Source organism: Oryx dammah, unplaced genomic scaffold (assembly GCF_014754425.2).
Source record: "Oryx dammah isolate SB20612 unplaced genomic scaffold, SCBI_Odam_1.1 HiC_scaffold_27, whole genome shotgun sequence".
Taxonomy (NCBI): domain Eukaryota; kingdom Metazoa; phylum Chordata; class Mammalia; order Artiodactyla; family Bovidae; genus Oryx; species Oryx dammah.
Genome location: NW_024070211.1, coordinates 16,423,223 through 16,442,711, shown reverse-complemented (window position 1 = coordinate 16,442,711; position 19,489 = coordinate 16,423,223). Strand labels below are relative to the sequence as shown.

General features: G+C 52.6%; 1 long non-coding RNA gene across 1 annotated transcript; it reads left to right on the top strand.

Annotated features, from left to right (window-relative positions):
• The first annotated feature begins 1,988 nt into the window (after nt 1-1,988).
• On the top strand, nt 1,989-11,177 carry LOC120854262. Its single transcript, XR_005718943.1, has 2 exons — nt 1,989-3,910; nt 9,554-11,177. It is a non-coding gene; the product is annotated as an uncharacterized LOC120854262 (long non-coding RNA).
• The last annotated feature ends 8,312 nt before the right edge of the window (nt 11,178-19,489 follow it).

Sequence of the window (19,489 nt, the reverse complement as noted above, 5' to 3'; positions counted from 1 at the left end):
GTGTCCAACTCTGAGACCCTATGGACTGCCACCTGCCAGGCTCCTCTGTCCAGGGGATTCTCCAGACAATACTGGAATGGGTAGCCATTCCCTTCTCCAGAGGATTTTCCCAACCCAGGGATCGAACCTGTGTCTCCTGCATTGCAGGCAGATTCTTTACCGTTTGAGCCACCAGGGAATATTAGGTGCTTGTCAAAATGCAGTTTTTGATGAAGAAAAACGCCTGCCACAGTAGGCCTCCACCGCTCTGAAGGTGAACAAGAAATCAAGGTGCTGTAGCAAGAGAAGGTGGTTAGGATTATTCCTGGCCAAAGACGGTTTAGTCAAGGCAGGATGGAGGCAGGGCAGAGTGGCAGATTGCTGCTGGTCCCTGAAAGGTTCTGGGCTTGGGGATTCGGCATTGTATAATCTGCTATGGTGTGAAATGGAGATGGGGCAACCGCGGAACAACACCCACAACAGAAACTCTGGAAAGCGGTCAGGTAGTCTCTACCCTCCCCACTGCCCCCCACCCGGGGGTGACCCGGCCAAACCGCACCCAGCACCGGCAGGCAGGCATGGAGGTGAATGTCACAGCACAGGGGAAGGCACCAGGGGAAGGTACGTCAGGGGAAGGCACCAGGGGAAGGTGGAGGAGGGAATCAAGGATGGGAGCAGAGTGGCATGAGCAGGGCCCCGTGTTTCCTCCCACAAGGCAGGTAGCCAAACACTGCTGAGATGTCCTGGGCAATGGGGGTGGGGAGAAATGTCCCGTGCTGCCGCCTGGTCCTTGTCTCCAGAGCAGGAACCCAGGCTGGGGACCGAAAAGGGGGCAGGCAGGGGGGTGACGGTGAACAAAGGCCTCTCTGGGAAAGAGATCCCAGTTGGAGGCAGGACGTACTTTAGGCCACCACGGGGCCCTCGCCAGCCGCCCTGAGGCCAGGAGGCGCCATTTCCTCCGCTGGGGCTGGTCCCCTTCCGTCGCGGGGAGGAGCGGAGGGCGCGACCAGGCGGGCGAGGGGCGAGGAGGACAGGGCGGCCGGGCAGCGCCCTGCCCAGTCCCGCCGTCTCCATGGCGACGGCTACCTCACCGCGGAGGCGGGGAGAGCTGCAGGGTGAGTCTTTGCCGGTTGCTACGCAACGGCCCAGTGACGTCAGGCGATTGAGTTTGGTTCCCAAGGTAACTGGCTGGGCAGCTGGGCCGGGAACTATTTGCGTCTGTCCCCGAGGGTCTGCGGAGCCTCCGGGGTCTGGCGCAGCTGCGGAAATGCGCTCCTGGCCCGCGGGCAGGCAGGAGACGGAACACAGAGGCCCTTTTCAGCTCTCGGAGACCGGCGACTCAGGCGGGGCGGGATCTGCGCCCAAAGCAGGACGCCCCCCACTCTGCTCCCTGTCGCCCAGGTTTTCTCCCCACTCGGGGGCCCCTGGGACCGCCAGGCTTTGGCCTACTTATAAATGCTCGGCTGGGTGAACTCCTTGAAGTGATGCACTCCTGTTTGGAGCAGCCCAGGCTCACTGTCACCCTCATTGGCAGACAGTGGGCACGCTGCACGCGCTTCCCATGGGGCTGCAGATGTTCCCCTGGGAGAGGATATTGTTTCAACCTGGAGTGGAAGAAGGGGAGGGACAGGACACCACAGGAGCAGAAAGAGCATCAGGTGTGCAAAGACAAAGCCGTGAACTGGCCCAGGCCCAGGAAGGTGGGGATGCGAGGTGGGGCAGGCAGTGGGGAGCGGGTCCCCTCAGGACCCAGCCCCTAACTGTGTCTCAGGACTTAAGTGACACAGTCTGTCCAGGCCTCTCAGGCTCCTTCCTCCGTATGCCACCTGTCAAACAGAGTAACACCCAAGCCTCTCACAGTCTGTCTCCAGGGAGCTGTCCAGTGAGCCAGACCAGACTGGACTCGGGGACACAGATGTCTGAACCCAGGCCAGAGAGAATCAGCCGAGCGCCCACATCCTGGCCAATTGTTGACCCAGGAGCCAGGGGGCGCTCTGCCGGTCCCAGCCAAGTGTGGCCCTTCCTGTCTCAGTCTCACTGATGGGGTGGAAGACGGGAGGCACCTGGCATCTCTGAAAGACCAGCCTCAGGGGCTGGCTTCCTGGGCCTGGTTCTCAATTGAGAAAAGCCTGCAGCCTTCATCCTCTCCTCCCCTCAGGGTGGAGCAAGCTCCATGATCCCAGATTCACACAAAGACCTGTTCAAGGATCCCCCCGCCCCCAACCTGTGTTCTCCCAGATGGGCCCTGCAGAACGGGCTCTGGGCCCAGGAACCAGAGTTGGCAAGCAAAACCAGTTACATAATGTATGGGGCCCAAGTGAAGCAAAAATACAAGGCCCCTTCTTCAAAAAGTATTGAGAATGTCAAGACAACAACAAAAACAAAAAAGAAAACAAAAATGAAATTTAAAAAGGACATCAAGACAGGGACGGCGAAGCATTAAGCCAAGCCCAGAACCCCATGGGACTGCACAGGGTACAGACTCATGGGGCCAACCCAGCTGCTATGTCCCCGACACCAAACAAGGCTCCTTCCTGGGCACAGCCTGCCTCTTCCTTCTCTCAGGTCCCTCTGCTTGCCTCTCCCCATGCTGCTGCTAGCTGCTTCCTGGACCACTGTACACACCATCCAATCAACACAATGTGGACATCTAGGGTAGCCTCAAAGAGGCTCACAAGATAGCACATGTGGGGGTGGAGTAGACCTGGTACTTTCTTAGCAAAGGACCCAAACCACAGAACACTTTCAGAAATGCTCATTCCTGCAAATACTGATTGTCTGATTCCCTATTTGGAGCTGAACAAAACTTGCTCTTGGAAAAATATGAGGGTCATCTACCTAAGATGATGAAATGTAAAGTGTAGCAGCTGATGGATGATAAGTTGACACTGATTAACACTACACCAACACAGAGGAACAAAAGTCAAGGTTGTGCCTATGGTCTACATCCCACCCATGACTCATCCCACTCTGTCTTCAGGGAACCAAGGGAGAGAACTTCTGCCTCAGCCCATCTGGTTCATCTCTACCCTGGGATCAGGGCTGGCAAACCCCTCTGCTGGACTCCCTGCACAGCCCGCCCCCTCCACCAGGCTCTCTGATTCCTGCCCTCCTGCCAGGGTGAGTACCCCCACGTGGGCGCTGTGCTGCACCATCCAGGTCACCTGTAGGCCTGAAGGACTTAGGGTACCCCAGAGCTGGGAGTTACAGGCTTCAGACAGAAGGACCCTCAGCTGTCAGCCCTCTCTGGGGATCACCTCAACTGAAGAAAGTAAAATATCTTGGCCAAAGCCCAGAGCATCACTTGTTTAAAGCATCACTCTGGCTACCGGGAGGAGAATGGATTCACCACAAGCATCCCCTTTGGCACGTTAGCCCTTTGGCCCAGTTGCTAGGTTTAACCTCCATTTGTGCGAGATAACTAATCTGCCACTTGAGGCTGGAACCCAGCCCTTGGACTGTTTGGATCCCTGCACAGCCTTGCACTGACTGTGTGTGTTAGTCGCTCGGTCGTGTCCAACTCTTTGAGACCCCATGGACTGTAGCCTGCCGGGCTCCTCTGTCCATGGAGTTCTTCAGGCAAGAATACTGGAGTGGGTTGCCCTTCTCCCTGACCCAGCGGATCTTCCCTACCCAGGGATCGAACCCAGGTCTCCTGCACTGCAGTCGGATTCTTTACCTTCTGAGCCACCAAGGAAGCCTTGCACCGAGTAAATACTCAATGAACATTTATGGCTCACAGTCTACTGACACTTCTGTTTCTGCAGTGATCTCTGAGGGCCTTGCTTCTCAGACCAGCATCAGCACCACTTGGGAGCTTGTAGGAAATATAGAATCCCAGGCCCCACACAGACCTCCTCAGTCAGGACCTGCAGCGTAATAAGGTCTCGCAGAAATTTGGATATGTGGGAAAGCTTGAGAAGCACTTCTGGTGAGTAGGATAACTAGAGGAAGTGTGGTAAGTGGGAAGTGAGCCAGGGGGCAAGCCCAGATGTATATAGAGGGCTCACTGCAGGGAGGGGAGGTGTTATCCCTTAAGAGTGCTGCTCACCCTGAGTCACAGAGTCTTGAGAAGGGACCAGTAATAAAGCTCTTAGTGGGTGTTTTCTATGTCCCAGACACTGGTTTCTCCACCTTTTAAATCCAGTAACTAATTCAGCCTTCACAACAGCCCTATAAAGTGGGATCACTGTGTCCTTACAGAAGATAGAGAAACCGAGGTGAGGCTGAGATTGTTCCAGAATCTTCAGCAGGTACACACATTTGGCTGTACCTGGTGTTTAGGGCAGGATCTGTTCTGATTGGTCGCTGCCTGTCCTACTGGTTATTCAATGTTTTGAGTGTCGCCCTGGTTACACAGCTGGATGGAGGAGGCAGGATCCAAACCAGCCCTCTGGTGCTGGAGCCACGCCCCAAACCAGGATCCTCTATCCATCTAGGGCCGTCACCACCCAGAAACAACACACCTCAGGGACGAGTAATGTGTGTCAAAGTGCTGTGTAAGCTGTAAAGCACAGTGTAAATGCCAAATGGATTCCTCCGGGACAGAAGTGAGAGGAGCCTGTTAAAAATGGAGAAGCAGGGCTGTGAGAAGGCAGACCAGAGGCTGCTGCGGCGAAGCAGAATTCTCTCTGGTTGCTCAACGGGGTAGCTGAAGCAAGATGGAAAAGCCTCCCTGAGTGGAGCCCCAGGATCAGCCCATGGAAGCTCTAAATTGCCAGAGCCCCCATCAGGCACCAAAAGCAGAGTAGCCCGCGTGAGTCCTCCTGGAATAACCGAACCCTCCCGATATTTACCACGAGGGGGCGCTGCTCCCCAGCCTACGTCCCACTGGACCCCACCTGCTCTCAGGAAATTAGGCCTTGGAAGGAGTCCTGGTGAGCAAGCTCCAGGGGCTTTGAGAAGTGGAAAAGGAAGGCAGGCAGGATGGAGGGAGCCTACGGAGGAGCTCTTGTTCCCACTTTACAGATGAGGAATCTGAGGTCCAGAGATGTCGGATCAGATCCCCCAAACCAGGAAGTTAGGGAGAGGCCGGGTATGGGTCATTTGATTCCAACCTCAGTTCCCAAGGAGACCACAAGTGGCTGCCAGCTCCTCTGACCCTGTCCTGTCGCTGGTGTGCCTGTATTCTGTATTCTGGGAGGTGGCTGGAACTCCCAGCACAACTGTATTCCCACAATTCCAACAGCCAGACCTCAGAAAGACAGCCCTGTTCCTGAACTTTTTGAGGTGGTGGGCTCCCTGCCCTCCGGGCTTCAAGAACCCCAACCTGCCACCCCAACCTAGCAGCCTCCCCACTCAGGCAGAACCTGAAGTCTCTTCTCCAGAATCTGGCTCTGGGCCCCCCAGAATTATGTCCTCTTCCACGCCCCCTCCCCACTCAGGGACCCCCATGGGTTCACGTTTGCACCCTGGCGCCCCACTGCAGGCAGAAGCACAAACAAGGGGACGTTTGAGCCTGTGGCTGGGGCCAAATCAGGCACCAAGGTTTTTTTTCCTCCGCTCCCACCAACTCCTTTTATGGTCTCTGGGTCCAGTTCCTCCTTCATAATAAGTCGTTAACTGGAAAGACCTCAGAAGTCACTGAGCCCGACTCCAGCCAACACTTTCCCTTTCTAAAGAGAAAAAAAAGTCTTTATGCCTCCCCGTCTCCAGGCGGGTTCCTAAGACCAGGACCAGCAGGTGGCATCCTGAATGGGAGGGAAACTCTAGCCCTGAGATGGGATCCTGGCACACACTTGTAAAGTAGGGGGAAGGGGGGACCCTAACCTCGCGTCAGATTCGGTCCTTGCCTCTAGCTCCTGAGGTTCTGTCACCTGCCCTGGGGGCCGCCAAAGGAGCATCTAATCCGGGGCCCGGTAGGACGCTTTCCTTCCCTCTGTCCTGGGAGCTGGGGTCAGCTCGCGTGTCAGGGAGCACGTGCGTGTATATGATCATGTGTGTACAGAGGCGTGTGAGCGGCCGCACACGCGTCGGCGCCCTGGCCTGGGGGTGGGGGGGAGGTGTCTGTGCGCGCCCCCTAGGGGCCGGCCACCACCCGCTGCCGCAGCTGCCCACTGGCCGTGTACAGTCCGCGTGTACCCGGCGCGCACCAGGCCGGCCACCCTCCCGCCCCGGCTGAGAGCACGAGGGTATGCTGGCGGAGCCAGGATGCGCGCCGCCCCCGGAGCCAGGGTACTTCTGGTTCTCGGTTCCCAGGCCGCCCCTTCCCGCCCAGCATTCTCTGTTTTCCCGGGTCTCCCCCTCTGCCCGCGAGGAGCGCTCCCGGGGCGGGATCCGAGAGCAGCCCCGCCCGGGCGGGCCGGCGAGCGTGGCGGGGCGGTCTGGCGCGCGCCGCCCCTCCCCTGTCGCCCCTGCCCCGGCGCACCGATGGGTTTTTCCATGACTGCATCCGGCCGCGGGCCGTCTTTGTTCCCGCCATCCGCGGCCGTGCCTGCGAGCTGGCCCGTCTCTCCCCCGCGCGCCGGGGTTTTTCCAGGGCTCAACTGTAGCATGGAGGAGCCGCCTCCCCGCCCCCGGCCGAGCGGCGGCCCCCGCGGGACCCTGCGATCCCAGACGCACCGCACCGTCCGTTCCGTCCCCGCCGCCGCGGCGCGGCCCCTGAGCCCGTATTTGTGCGCCAAGTTGACTGTCACCCGGCCTGAGCGCCCCTGCGTTTCGTTACGCGCTCTTGGCGTCCCGAGTCCCTCCCGGGCTGCACCTTGTGGGGCGAGGGTCGGGTCGGCGCAGTGTCTGCAGAGCCTCCAGCTTGTGTTGGGGGCTCACATTTCTCCCCAGGGGCAGGCGGCCCAGAGGGGCACCCGGGCGCGCGCCAACGGCCCCATCACAGCGAGAGATCGCCGTGTGTGCCCAGCGCGCGCCGACAGCTTGCGAGCAGAAATGCGCCCACTTCCGCGGGAAAATGGGCACGCTCGCGGGCAGCAAGCGCCAAAGCGCGGGGGACTCCTCTGTCCCACTCCCTCAAGAAGGGGAAACAGGCAGGCGGAAACTGGGAGATGGGAGATGCGGGGGTGGGGGGCTGGTGTTCGAGGGAGTGAGGACAGGCACGCGGTTTCCATGTGCCCCCTGGGGACTGTCTGCAGCCTGGTTCTGCACTGAGCCGCCTTCATTTTGTGTCTGCGAACCGGCGGAGCCTCCCGGCTATTACCCCGCCATGTTGGCGGGAAAAGTGTAAGAAACACTGTTTTTTGCTAAGCCCTGCTGAGAAGCCAGACTCCCAGGGTGGCCTGCAGGCTGGGGTACCGGGATGAAGGGGCGACTGGGCAGAGGAAGGGTTTCTGAATTAAGAGGGTATGTGGCTCTGTGAGAGTTTGGGGACTTTCTGACAGGTCCCCTCCCCACAGCCCGAGAGGAGGCAGCCTCAGAGGGCTAAAGATCTGGAGGTGGGGATGGGAGAAGGATGCAGGGTAAGGGACCCCTAGATCCGCAGAGACCCAGAGCCTCCTGGCTGTGGGGAGTGGAAGGGAGGTCCCTAGACCTCTCTGAGTGCCAGCCTCTTCTCCCGTCCCTGGTGCACCATCTTGTCTGCTGAGCAGTCTTGAGGAGCCCACTGTTCTGAAAGGGCCCTTTCTCCAGGTGTGTCTCTGTCGGTGGAGCGCACTCGGTCCAGCCCCTTCCCCTCTTCTCTGCTAAGAGACTGAACTTCAGCCACCTCTACCCACCAGTCCTCCCAGGATCTCGAAGTCTTGGTTCCTGGGCTTCCTCGTGCTCACAGGTTAACACAGATGCCCTTGCCCTTGTGGACCTAGTGGAAGGTTCCAGAAGCCGAGACAGGCCCCTTGCCCTGCACCACAGAGTTTCTGTCTGTCCTTGGCCAGCGTTAGCAGTGGGGACAGCAGGTTAGCGAATCTGCTAGCACTAGCATCCTATTTGCTTTTACCTTGCCCTCAATTATCTTGTCCACCACTGACCCTTCGGCCTTCCCAGGTGGCACTAGTGGTAAAGAATCCGCTTGCCAATGCAGAAGTCACAAGAGGCCACTGGTTCGATCCCTGGATCAGGAAAATCCCCTGGAGAAGGAGATGGCAACCCACTCCAGTGTTCCTGCCTAGAAAAATCCCATGGACAGAGGAGCCTGGCAGGCTACAGTCCATGAGGTCGCAAAGAGCCGGACACGACTTACCGACTGAGCACTCAGGCACAACCCTTCAATCATGATCCTGCTCAAGTTGAGAATTTTAGGCCCTGCTTAATCATCCCTTAGTTTTCTTATCTATAAATGGGTAAATGGTGCCTACTCTCCTGGGTGTTTGGGTTAAAGGAATGTATATGAATTTTAATGAATTTAATGTATGTAAAAAGCCTGGCATATGGTAGTGTAGTGGTGGTTTAGTCACTAAGTCATGTTCAGCTCTTACGACCCTATGGACTGTAGCCTGCCAGCCTCCTCTGTCCATGGGATTGTCCTGGCAAGAATACTGGAGTGGGTTCCTATTTCCTTCTCCAGGAAATCTTCCCAACCCAGGGATCGAACCCGAGTTGCCTGCATTGCAGGCAGCCTCCTACATTGCAAGCGGATTCTTTACTGCTGATTCACCAGGGAAGCCCAAGCCTGGTACGTAGCAGATACTAAGCAAGCATGTACTGTCCTTATTGGAAGTTAAGTAACTTGTCCAAAGTCATACAGTGACTAAGCTTAATGCCATGTGACCTTAGAACCCAGACTTTAATACTGTGCTAGTGAAACTTTGCAGTAACTATATCTATAATGTAGGGGAAAACAATAGGTGCTGGGGGTTAGGAGACATTTTTCCGGGGAAGGGCCAAATTAATAATAGTGATATCTGACCTAGTTCCCACTTTATGGCTACTACCTTTGTTTTATGTTTGTCAATCAAGAAATTTATGACAATCAGATAATCACGTTGATGGTAGAAGACTTGCAGTCTTTCCAGCAGTAATGTGAATCCTATAATGTGTCTTCATCTCATATTTATCAACTTACCTATACCCCACATTTTAGTGAATTCTGTGGGGGCAGGGAGAGCATTCTTAGCAGGAATTGTTTGCTCACTTCGCTGTGTATGTCTTGTGTGACCTGATGCTCTTATTTGCCAAAAGGAGTAGTTCAGTTAGAGAGCGGTTACTATCCGATGAGGACTTGCAGTGGACAGATTTGAGGTGGCCCCATGAGCCTTCCTCCTGGGTGTGAGAGGGAAGCATGGATGTGTGGCACTTGTTCTAACCAGTAAAATAGGGCACAGGTGATGAGATGTGTGGTTGTGTGTGTGTGATTGTGCTATGCTAGATGGTAACAACCATCTTGCCAGGGTACCCCTTCCCTTACTGACTTTGAAGAAGTAAGCTGCCGAACTGTGGACTGCCTATAGAGAGGGTAGAATCCCAGCTGGCACCAAGCAAGAAACTGAGGCTTCTGCCTGTCACCTGTAAAGAACTGAATTCTGCCAACAGCCACGTGAGCTTGCAAGCAGATTCTTCCTCAGTCAAACCTCAGATGAGACACCAGCCCGTCCAGCACCTTGACTGAAGCCCTGCTGAAGCGCTCAGACTCCCGTGATAAACTGACTAATAAAGGCATATTGTCTTAAGATGCTGTGTTTGTTGTGTTTTGCAGCAACAGAGAACTGACTCAGGACCTATGGGTGAAAAGTGCTACATGGGACTGTTCCGGGGCACAAAAAAAGTATAAGGAACCCAGCACTTAAGGAGCTTCCTGGCAATCAAGATGAGAAAGGAAACAGCATGGTTTCACCACTGGACAAAAGGAAAGTAATGTTTCTAAAGAGGCGACTTGGCTCTTGATGCTCAGAAGAGCTTGTCATGTGGACAGTGGACTCTATAACCAGAGCATAGAGTCTGCAGGGCCTGGACCTTCCTGTATTTCAAGATCCTTCTTCATCCTTCCTTCTTCCTGCCTGACCTCTTGAGACATCACACCCTCCCATTCGCTACCCTCTTCCTGGACTGCCCTTCTCCCTTTTCTGCCTGTTGACTCCTACATTGAAGGACCAGCTTGGTCCTGTAGCCTCATCTGTGAAGGCTTCTTCAGTTCCCTAGAAGAATTAACTGCTTCCTCGTGATTTCTCAAATGTTTGTTATCAGAGGCATGTCATATTATTCATTGTAATTATTTATTGAGCACCTACTAAGCATTAGGTCTCCTGTTAGGTACAAGATATAGTCACAGATACAGCATAGGGCTATCTTTGGAGCCTACAGGCTGGTGGTGGCACGGCTGTCATGGGCCCCTTCTGTCCTCCACTTAGGGCCAGGCCCTTTCAGCATCCTCAGAGCTCACCACAGGACACTGCAGCCACAAGTCTCCGTGTTGCTTGAGTGAGTGACCAAGCCTGGGCAAGTCTTCCTCTGAGTATCCCCTGATGGGTTGCTGACCTCTCAACAAGCTTTGGGGCATGAGTTAGCTATAAAATATGCCCCCGAATAGTTGAAGCTGTTGGATATTATGATTTAATGATGACCATGTGATCTCAGCATTCAACATGTTGACAATGAAACTGACTTAGTTTACCTGTAGTGGGGCTTTTGGGGCTGACAGTCATTAATCAGTAGGTTCACCAGTATTTTAAGTTTGATCAGTTCTCAGCAGTAGTCATGTACGGATGTGAGAACTGGACCATAAAGAAGGCTGAGCACGGATGCTTTTGAACTGTTGCTGGAGGAGACTCTCCAGAGTCCCTTCGACAGTGAGAAGATCAAACCAGTCAATCCTAAGGGAAATCAACCCTGAATAGTCATTGGAAGGACTGATGCTGAAGCTGAAGCTGCAGTACTTTGGCCAGCTGATGTGAAGAGTCAACTCACTGGAAAAGACCCTGATGCTGGGAAAGACTGAGAGCAAGAGGAGAAGGGGACGACAGAGGAAGACATGGTTGCTCAATGGACATGAGCAAACTCAGGCAGATAGTGAAGGACAGGGAAGCCTGGCGTGCTGCAGTTTATGGGGTCACAAAGAGTCAGATGTGACTTAGCGACTGAACAACAACAGTTCTCAGCAGGATGGAAGGAGACAGGGAACATCCTGTGCCAGTGATGAGAGATTCATGCATCTAATTTATCTTAAAAAGGAAGGCCTTAGGAATTCGAATTTCCTGGTGGTCCAGTGGTTAGGATTCCACGCTTCCACTGCTGAGGGCACAGATTTAATCCTTGGTCGAGGATCTAAGATCCCACAAGCCATGTGGTGCAGCCAAAAAAAAAAAATTAAAAATAAATTTACAGTGGGTCTTAGAAGCCAGGGCAAGTAAGTAGACATGGCGAGCCTAAAAAAAAAAATAATAATAAATTTACAAAATAAAAAATTGAAGGCTTTTAGCAGCAAGTTAAAAAGAAAGGGGACCAGGTCGTGGCTTTGCTAATTCTTGTGGCTCATCACCACACTTAGGTGTTTACAAGGTGGGATATACAATTCTATTGCAACTAGTGGCAGCCCTCTTAATGACTTCAAAAAGGACTGCCCACCTGCACTGTCAGGTGGAGGTTTGGAAATGTCTGAGGGCCACAGAGGGCACAGATGTGGCATTCGGCTGTTGCCACAGGGAGCATCCCACTCCATCCTCCACTACCCCTCTAATTTCCTGGCCAGCCCAGGCAAGGTGTGGCCTCCTTGTGCTCAGTTTCCTGAAGAGTCTCTCTTCCCAAATATCCAGCCCTCAGGGAAGGGGTGGGATATGGCCTCCATTTCCCCCAGCAGTGGGGTCCTGCCAGCCTTTTCCAGGGCTCCCCACTGGGTCCTGCATTTGCTTGTGTCTTGGATGGATTTTCCTGGCTGTGGCCCATCCTTGTACCTGGGCCCTCCATTATCTTTGTTCAGAATCTCCAAGCCACTACAAACTCCTCCAATGGGAACCTCCACCCCACTCCCAGACACTGACCAGGGCCTCTTGGGGCCTTTCTGCAGTGTGACGAGGTTCCTGGAATCCGCCTGGAGCTCTGCCTCACTTCCTGGAACTTGTTGACTGCAGCCTCCCTCGGGGACCTGTGGGAGCCTTTTCCCCAGTGTCGGGGAACCTGTTTGTGCTTGTTTCCTCCCTTCCCCAGTTTGCCTGCCTTCCTTCCTGGGCAGGGCGGATGTCCCCTTTTAACGTACGCTGCGGGGGAAATGGTCTTGGGAATGACCTAAAGGGTTGCCCCTCAGCCCCGTAATCTAGAAGCTCCTCCTGTGAACCTTGTACCCTGTTCTGTCACACCTCCGCCTCTTCCATCCTCCCTGGAGCTGTGCCATTTGGGGTGTTCATTCTTCATCCATATTTCTGATCCTTGGGGTTTGATGACCCAAGTTTGGAACTGACACCTTGGCTCTGGGCCTGTCATTACTTTGGGTCCCCTCTCAGACTTGGCATGGAGTTCTAGCAGGACTGCCCGCCCGCTCTGCGCTCTGTCCACCCTCAGGCTCCACCCCTGCCCAGCCCCAGGATGTTGCTCCACTGTGGCCACTGTGAGGACACATTTCCAGGCTCTGATCACTTCCTCAAATGGACAGCTCAGCCCGGGCAGTTTCCAGCTGATGGTATGGGTTTAATAAACACAGTAGGAAGTCTTTATTCCTAAAAAAAGCAAGTTCTCTTTTTTAAAAAAAAATAGTGATGCACATGATAAAAAATTCAAAAAGCAAAAGAGAAACTCAGATACGCTTGCGCTCTACTCCCACCCTGCATGGGTAACTATTTGGGATTTCTTGTTTCCTACAAACATGTTTTAAGCACTACTCTCCTCATCGCCCTGGCCACCGAACAAAAAGGCCTGATTTGTAGAGCTTGCCAGTTTTTCTGGTATACATACTCCCACCATGGCTGATGTCAAGTGACCAACATGATGTCAGTGAATGTGGAGTTGAGAAGACGTGCTCATGACTGGTGAAGGGTGAGAACCAGCTCCAGCTCGCCACTGTGAAGTTATGTGTGTGTCATCAGACATGACAGCTTGCTTCTTACTTTGTACCTAACCAACTTCTCAGTAAGATGAAGCCAAATACAGCAAGAACCACAGTGGAACTGATGCATCCGACCTGCCTCATATAAGACCACAGATTGGGAGGGTCTGTCCTACAACCTCTGAGAAGTGTGTGTGGCAGGGCTTCCCTAGTGGGCCAGTGGTTAAGAATCTGCCTTGCAATGCAAGGGACACAGGTTCAATCCCCGGTCTGGGAAGATCCCACATGCCACGGGGCAACTAAGCCTGTGTGCCACAACTACTGAGTGGACGGTCTAGAACCCGTGAACTGCAACTACTGAAGCCAAAGGGCCTGTGCTCCACAACAAGAGAGAAGTCACTGCAGTGAGAAGCCAGTGCACCACAATGAAGAGAAGCCCCTTGTTTGCTGCAACTAGAGAAAGCCTGAGTGCAGCAATGAAGACCCACCACAGCCAAACAATAAAAAACGAAGTGTGTGTGGCAGAAAACTAGGAAGGGTCATCAGGTCAAATATGAGGTAAGTGATTTTAAGAAGCTAATTAGTGGAATGTCATTTTTGAAGAATAAAAACTTTGTTTTGAAAAGGCAATATCTTAATTTTTAATCGAGTAGTTAGGAGTTAATTCAAGATGGGATTTAGACTGCCAGGAAAAAAAAGATATTCACCAAACTACTTTTAAAACCTCAGATGATCAGATTTCCCAGTCAGAATTCAGGAATCTACAAAGCTTGGAGAACAAAGCCTAAGGAGAGAGGCAGGTGTGTGACTGTGAACTGCCCAGGTTCTCTTCAGAAGCCATGGATGGCCCAGGCTGATATTGCCCAAATGATCTGCCTGGGCGGCTGCCCGGGAAACCCTCCAAGCTCCGTTACGAAACATTTGTTTTCTTAAAAGAAACATAAGCACTTGAGAAGAGGATTTCAACTCCCTGGGTCTCTGGTGACTTCCTCTGTGGTTGGCCTGTCACTCTGCCTCCCGGCTTCTGTGTCAGACCTTTCGAATTTCCAGCTGGCTTTGTCACAAGGAGGGCAACTAGCTCTGGTGTCTACCTGGGCTCTCGCCGTCTGGGTTATTCTCCGGAAGGCTGCTTCTCCTAGACAGCTCTGTGTGCTCTTCAGGTGCCAGAAGGTGACTCATGGGACCCACGCCATGCTGGCCTCTGTGAACCCCTCCTCTCCCATCTCAGTCCCAGGAGTGGGTGGACAAAGGGGCACAGGGTTGAGCATTAGAAGCACACTCTTGTGCTGTGTGCTAAGTTGCTTCAGTCGTGTCCAACCCTTTGCAATCCCATGGACTGTAGCCAGGCAGCCTCCTCTGTCCATGGGATTCTCCTGGCAAGAATACTGGAGTGGGTTGCCATTTCCTCCTCCAGGGGATCTTCCCGACCCAGGGATTGAACCCATGTCGCTTATGTTTCCTGCATTGGCAGGCAGGTTCTTTACCACTAGCGCCAACTGAGAAGCCCCAGCACATACTTAGTTCATGGGAAGCTGTGAGTCTCACACTTAAGAGCACAGGACTCATTCCAGATGCTGAGGGTGTTAGGGTCCCTGGATGCATCCCGCCAGCCTACAGCAGGAGGTTATGGATGACTCTGCTGACAGCTTTTGGGGTTCCTGTGTGAAGCAAGTGACTAAGCCCCTGTGGGAAGCAATTCTCTGCGCCCTCTTTTCCAGTGATACATCTCAGCAAAGCCTGCCACGCAGCATAGGGGAGTATACAAAATGGACATATGTGGCTAACAGGTACACACAAAGTTCAAGACTGTCAGGCTGGAACCAGATAACTGAGAATCTCTTTGACTTAAGATAGATCCCTGAGGACAATGTCATTTCAGTCTGTTTAGGGAGCAGCAGGAGGAGAGATGGGTCATTATGAGGTCCAGGTAATCAGAGATGACCCCTTGTGGTGAGGAAGCCCACTGCTTTAACGGGATCTTCAAAGGGAAGTTGAGAAACCTAGAACGGAAGATTTGTTGTCTAAAAGCCACAGGCTGATAAAGAAATGAGGCCTGTCCTGGGAAGAAATATCAGCCTTTGGATTTATTTCTCCATCCTGCCGCGTTGCAGGTAGTTTCATTCACTAGCAGGCTATGTGTTTCAGAATAGCCTTGGGGACAGGAAACATAAAGCCATTTATACTTTTGGCCTGATTTACTCGCATCATCAGGGTTAGACACGCCTCATTTATTTAGGCTGAAGGGTAGTGATGCAGAGAACTTCACTCACCTGGCTGGAGCCTTGCCACATGTCCTTGGCCTGGCCTCGGTGGGGAGACCAGGACTTCAGAACCATCGAGGGGAAGGGCTGCTGCAGGTGAAACTCCACAGAGAGGGAATCTAGGGAAGGAGGATGGCAGAGCACAGAAGGCCCTGGGTGGATGGTCCTCGGGGTCAGGATGGAGGAAAGGCGCCAGCTGTGTAACATGCAATAAAAGACTGGGAGCAGACAGAGAAGGAGAAATACTGTTTGACATTCCTTATACTTGGAATCTAAAAAGAAATGATATAAATGAACTTACTTAGAAAGCAGAGACTCACAGACTTAGGAAATGAACTTATGGTTGCGAGGGGGAGGGATAGTTAGGGACTTTGGGTAGGCCATGGACACATTGCTATGTTTAAAATGGATACCCAACAAGGACCTATTGTATAGCACATGGAATTCTGCTCAATGTTATGTTCCAGCCTGGATGGGAGAGAGGTTTAGGGGAGAATGCTGCTGCTGCTGCTGCTAAGTCGCTTCACTCGCGTCCAACTCTGTGAGACCCCATAGACGGCAGCCCACCAGGCTCCCCCGTCCCTGGGGTTCTCCAGGCAAGAACACTGGAGTGGGTTGCCATGTCCTTCTCCAATGCATGAAAGTGAAAAGTGAAAGTGAAGTCGCTCACTTGTGTCCGACTCCTAGCGACCCCACGGACTGCAGCCTACCAGGCTCCTCCGTCCACGGGATTTGCCAGGCAAGAGTACTGGAGTGGGGTGCCATCACCTTCTCCGTTAGGGGAGAATGGATACATATAAATGTATGGCTGACTCCCTTCGCTGTTTCACCCGAAACTACCACAATGTTGTTAATCGACTACACGTGCGAAGAGCTGTCACTGCAGTCATATCTGACTCTTTGCGACCCCATGGACTGCAGCCCACCAGGCTCCTCTGTCCATGGAATCCTTCAGGCAAGAATACTGGAGTGGGTTGCCATGCTCTCTTCCAGAGGATCTTCCCGACCCAGGGATCAAACTCTCGTCTCCTGTGGCTCCTGCACTGCAGGCAGATTCTTTACCGCTGAGCCACCAGGGAAGCCCTGGCAATACCCCAACACAAAATAAAAGGTTTCTAGTTTGAAAAAAAAAAAAAGAGAGAAAGACTGGGAGGGCTTCCCTAGTGGCTTAGCGGCAAAGAATCTACCTGTCAATGCAGGAGACACAGGTTCAATTCCTAATCCCGGAAAATCCCACATGCCACAGAGTAACTAAGGCCATATGCCACAACTTCTGAGCTTGTGCTCTAGAGCCTGGGAACCACAAGTACTGAGCCCACGTGCCGCAGCTATTAAAGCCCTCACACCCTAGAGCCCATGCCCTGCAACAAGAGAGTGGCCCCTACTCGCTGCAGCTAGAGAAAAGCCAGCACCGCAACAAAGACCCAGCACAGCCAAAACTAAATAAATAAAATTATTTTTTTTAAAAAAAGACTGGGAGCAAAAGAGATGGACTCGAAATATGGAAGGAAAATCATTTTTTTTAAAAAAAAAGGTAAATGTGAATAAAGAGATGCTGCTGAGGAAGGAGGGCGAGAGGAAGATAAAAATTCTTTTATCCCGGAGGTACCTGTGGACTGGGTGACAGTCCTAGTAAACTGAAGGTGTGCACAGCACAGACCCAGCTGTGGGCTCCCCCTGGGGACTCTCCCGAAAGGTCTTTGGCACAGGTGCCCCAGAAAACAAATACAATTCACTGAAGCACTGTTTGTAACAGCAAAAAAAAAAAAGTGAAAACAATCTTCCTCTCAACAAAAGAAAGGACAAAATGAACTCTTAACTAAATGCTCACAGGAGGTGCTCTCTGCTGCAGTTAGAATGAATGAACCAGACTTTCATGTATCAACATGTATAATCTCAAAACCATATTGAGTGGAAAAATCAAGTTACAGAGTGCTACACAGTGATTCCTTTTACATAAAGTTTCAAAACATGCCAAAAATAGAACTGTTCTGTTTAGAAATGCATTTTTAATATGTAGCGAAGAACAGAAACATACAGGTGGGTTATTTTCACCAACCTCTGAGGAGAGGAGGAATGAAAAATAACATAGGGCTCTGCTGCTGCTGCTGCTGCTAAGTCGCTTCAGTCGTGTCCGACTCTGTGCGACCTCATAGACGGCAGCCCTCCAGGCTCCTCTGTTCCCTGGGATTCTCCAGGCAAGAACACTGGAGTGGGTTGCCATTTCCTTCTCCAATGCATGAAAGTGAAAAGTGAAAGTGAAGTCACTGAGTCGTGTCCAACTCTCAGCGACCCCACGGACTGCAGCCTACAAGCCTCCTCCATCCATGGGATTTTCTAGGCAAGAGTACTGGAGTGAGGTGCCATTGTTTCTAAAACTTTATTTCTCAAAAAAAAAAATGAAAAGAAGGCAACATGTTAGTATCTATTTACTCTTGGTGGTAGATACAGATGTGTATCCAGATTACATTTTGTACCTGTGGTGGGCTGAATAATGGCCCCCAGAAATGTCTATCCACGTCCTAGTCCCCAGAACCTATGAGTATGTTACCTTTAAAGAGACACTGCATGAGTGTTAAGTGAAAGAAAGTAAAAGTGTTAGTTGCTCAGTCATGTCCAACTCTTTTTGACCCCATGGACTGTAGCCCACCAGGCTCCTCTGTCCATGGAATTGGGGGGGTTGTCATTCCCTTCTCCTGAAGAGCTTCCCAACCCAGGGATCGAACCTGGGTCCCCAGCATTGCAGGCAGATCTTTTACCATCTGAGCCACCAAGGAAGACACAATAAGGAGATTCTCCTGAACTATAGGAGCGGGTCTAATGTAACCAGGAGGGTCTTTATAAGAGGAAAACAGGAGAGCCATCAGAGCCAGCAAGGGGAGACAGGACAGTGGAGGAAGAGGGTGGAGGGTTGCCCTCTGGAGACGGAAGAAGGAAGGGCCCAGAGCTGAGGAATGCACAAGGTCCCTAGAAGCTGAAAAAGGCAAGAAAACAGATCTTCCCCCTGAAGGCTCCAGGAGGAACACAGCACTGCCACACCTCGATTTTAGGCTTCTGACCTCCAGGGCTGTAAGAGAACAGATCGGCATTGTTTCCGTCACTGAATTCGTGGTAAACTGGTATGGTGGCAAGAGGAAACGAATCCAGTTCTTCTGGGGGACGTTTCATAATCCAAGCTTGTTTGCTTTCATTTTATGATACTGAGTTAGGAGAATGGTGGTTAAGGCCTGGGCCCTGGCTTCCTGTTCCTCCCCCTTCACAGGAGGCAGAGCTATTTGGGAACCTTGGGCTGTGCGGGTGGAGGGTTGGTATCTAAGAGGCAGGGCCCTGGGGTTTCAGGTTGTCAGAACAAGTCTGGGCACTGGGGGAGCGGCTCCCTCCCTCCCAGGGTAGGGAAAGCTACGGAAGGGAAACTCCCAGATGTCTGAGGGTGGCTGCAGAGGTGCCCTTGAGGCCCTGCGCAGAGAGCTCCCCAAGACGCTCCGGGCCCTGGCATGCATCTCCTAAAGGCTCAGCCCGTATCGCAGGGTTTTGCCTGGGAGTGGAAACTCCAGATGTCGGATGGCCAGGCCCTCCTCCAAGGCCACAGCTCTTCTGTTCCTGTTGGGTAGGAGAGGAAGGCAGAGGGACGAACAACAGCACTCTGCTAACAGGAGCCTCCACCCCTCGACCTGGGTCAGTGCCCTCTCAGCAAGCATGCAGCCTGGGGTCAGTCTGTTACAGGTGGACGTATGGTATTCAGGGAGGGAGCCCACTCGGTGAAGAAGTTGGGCTTAAGAGAGAGAGAGGGCTGAAAGGAGATTGGGTTTAAACGCATGTAAGGATCCAGAAAAAGATGATTTTTCTTGGAAGAAAAACACCTGTATATATATTTGTGTGTGTGTGTGTGCGCGCGCGTGCATGTATGTACACACAGAGGTCCTAGGTAAGGGACTATCAAGGGGAAAGAAGCTGGAATGAGATGGGTATGGTCCAGACCATGGAACAGTTGTGGGGGAGGCTGCAGGGCCCAGATCACAGCACAAACAGAAGAGCTATCTTGGGAGAGAAGAATGATGGTTCTTTCTCTCTCCAGGTCTGGAAACTAGCTAGGGAATCCATGGACAAGGGTCGGAAGGACAGCCCACTTGCCCTGGAGTTACCCCAGTGTGGGACTGTGGAGGTGGGGAGGATGAAGGCTCTTCACTGCATCTGGATCACCTGAATTGTTTTACAATGGAGATGTGCTCCTATGTCACTTGTGAAATTAAAAATCAACTTAAATAAGTTGCTCAGTTGTGTCCGACTCTTTGTAACTCCACGGACTATAGCCGGCCAGGCTCCTCTGTCCATGGACTTCTCCAGGCAAGAATACTGGAGTGGGTTGCCATTTTGTTTCTCCAGGGGAATCTTCCCCACC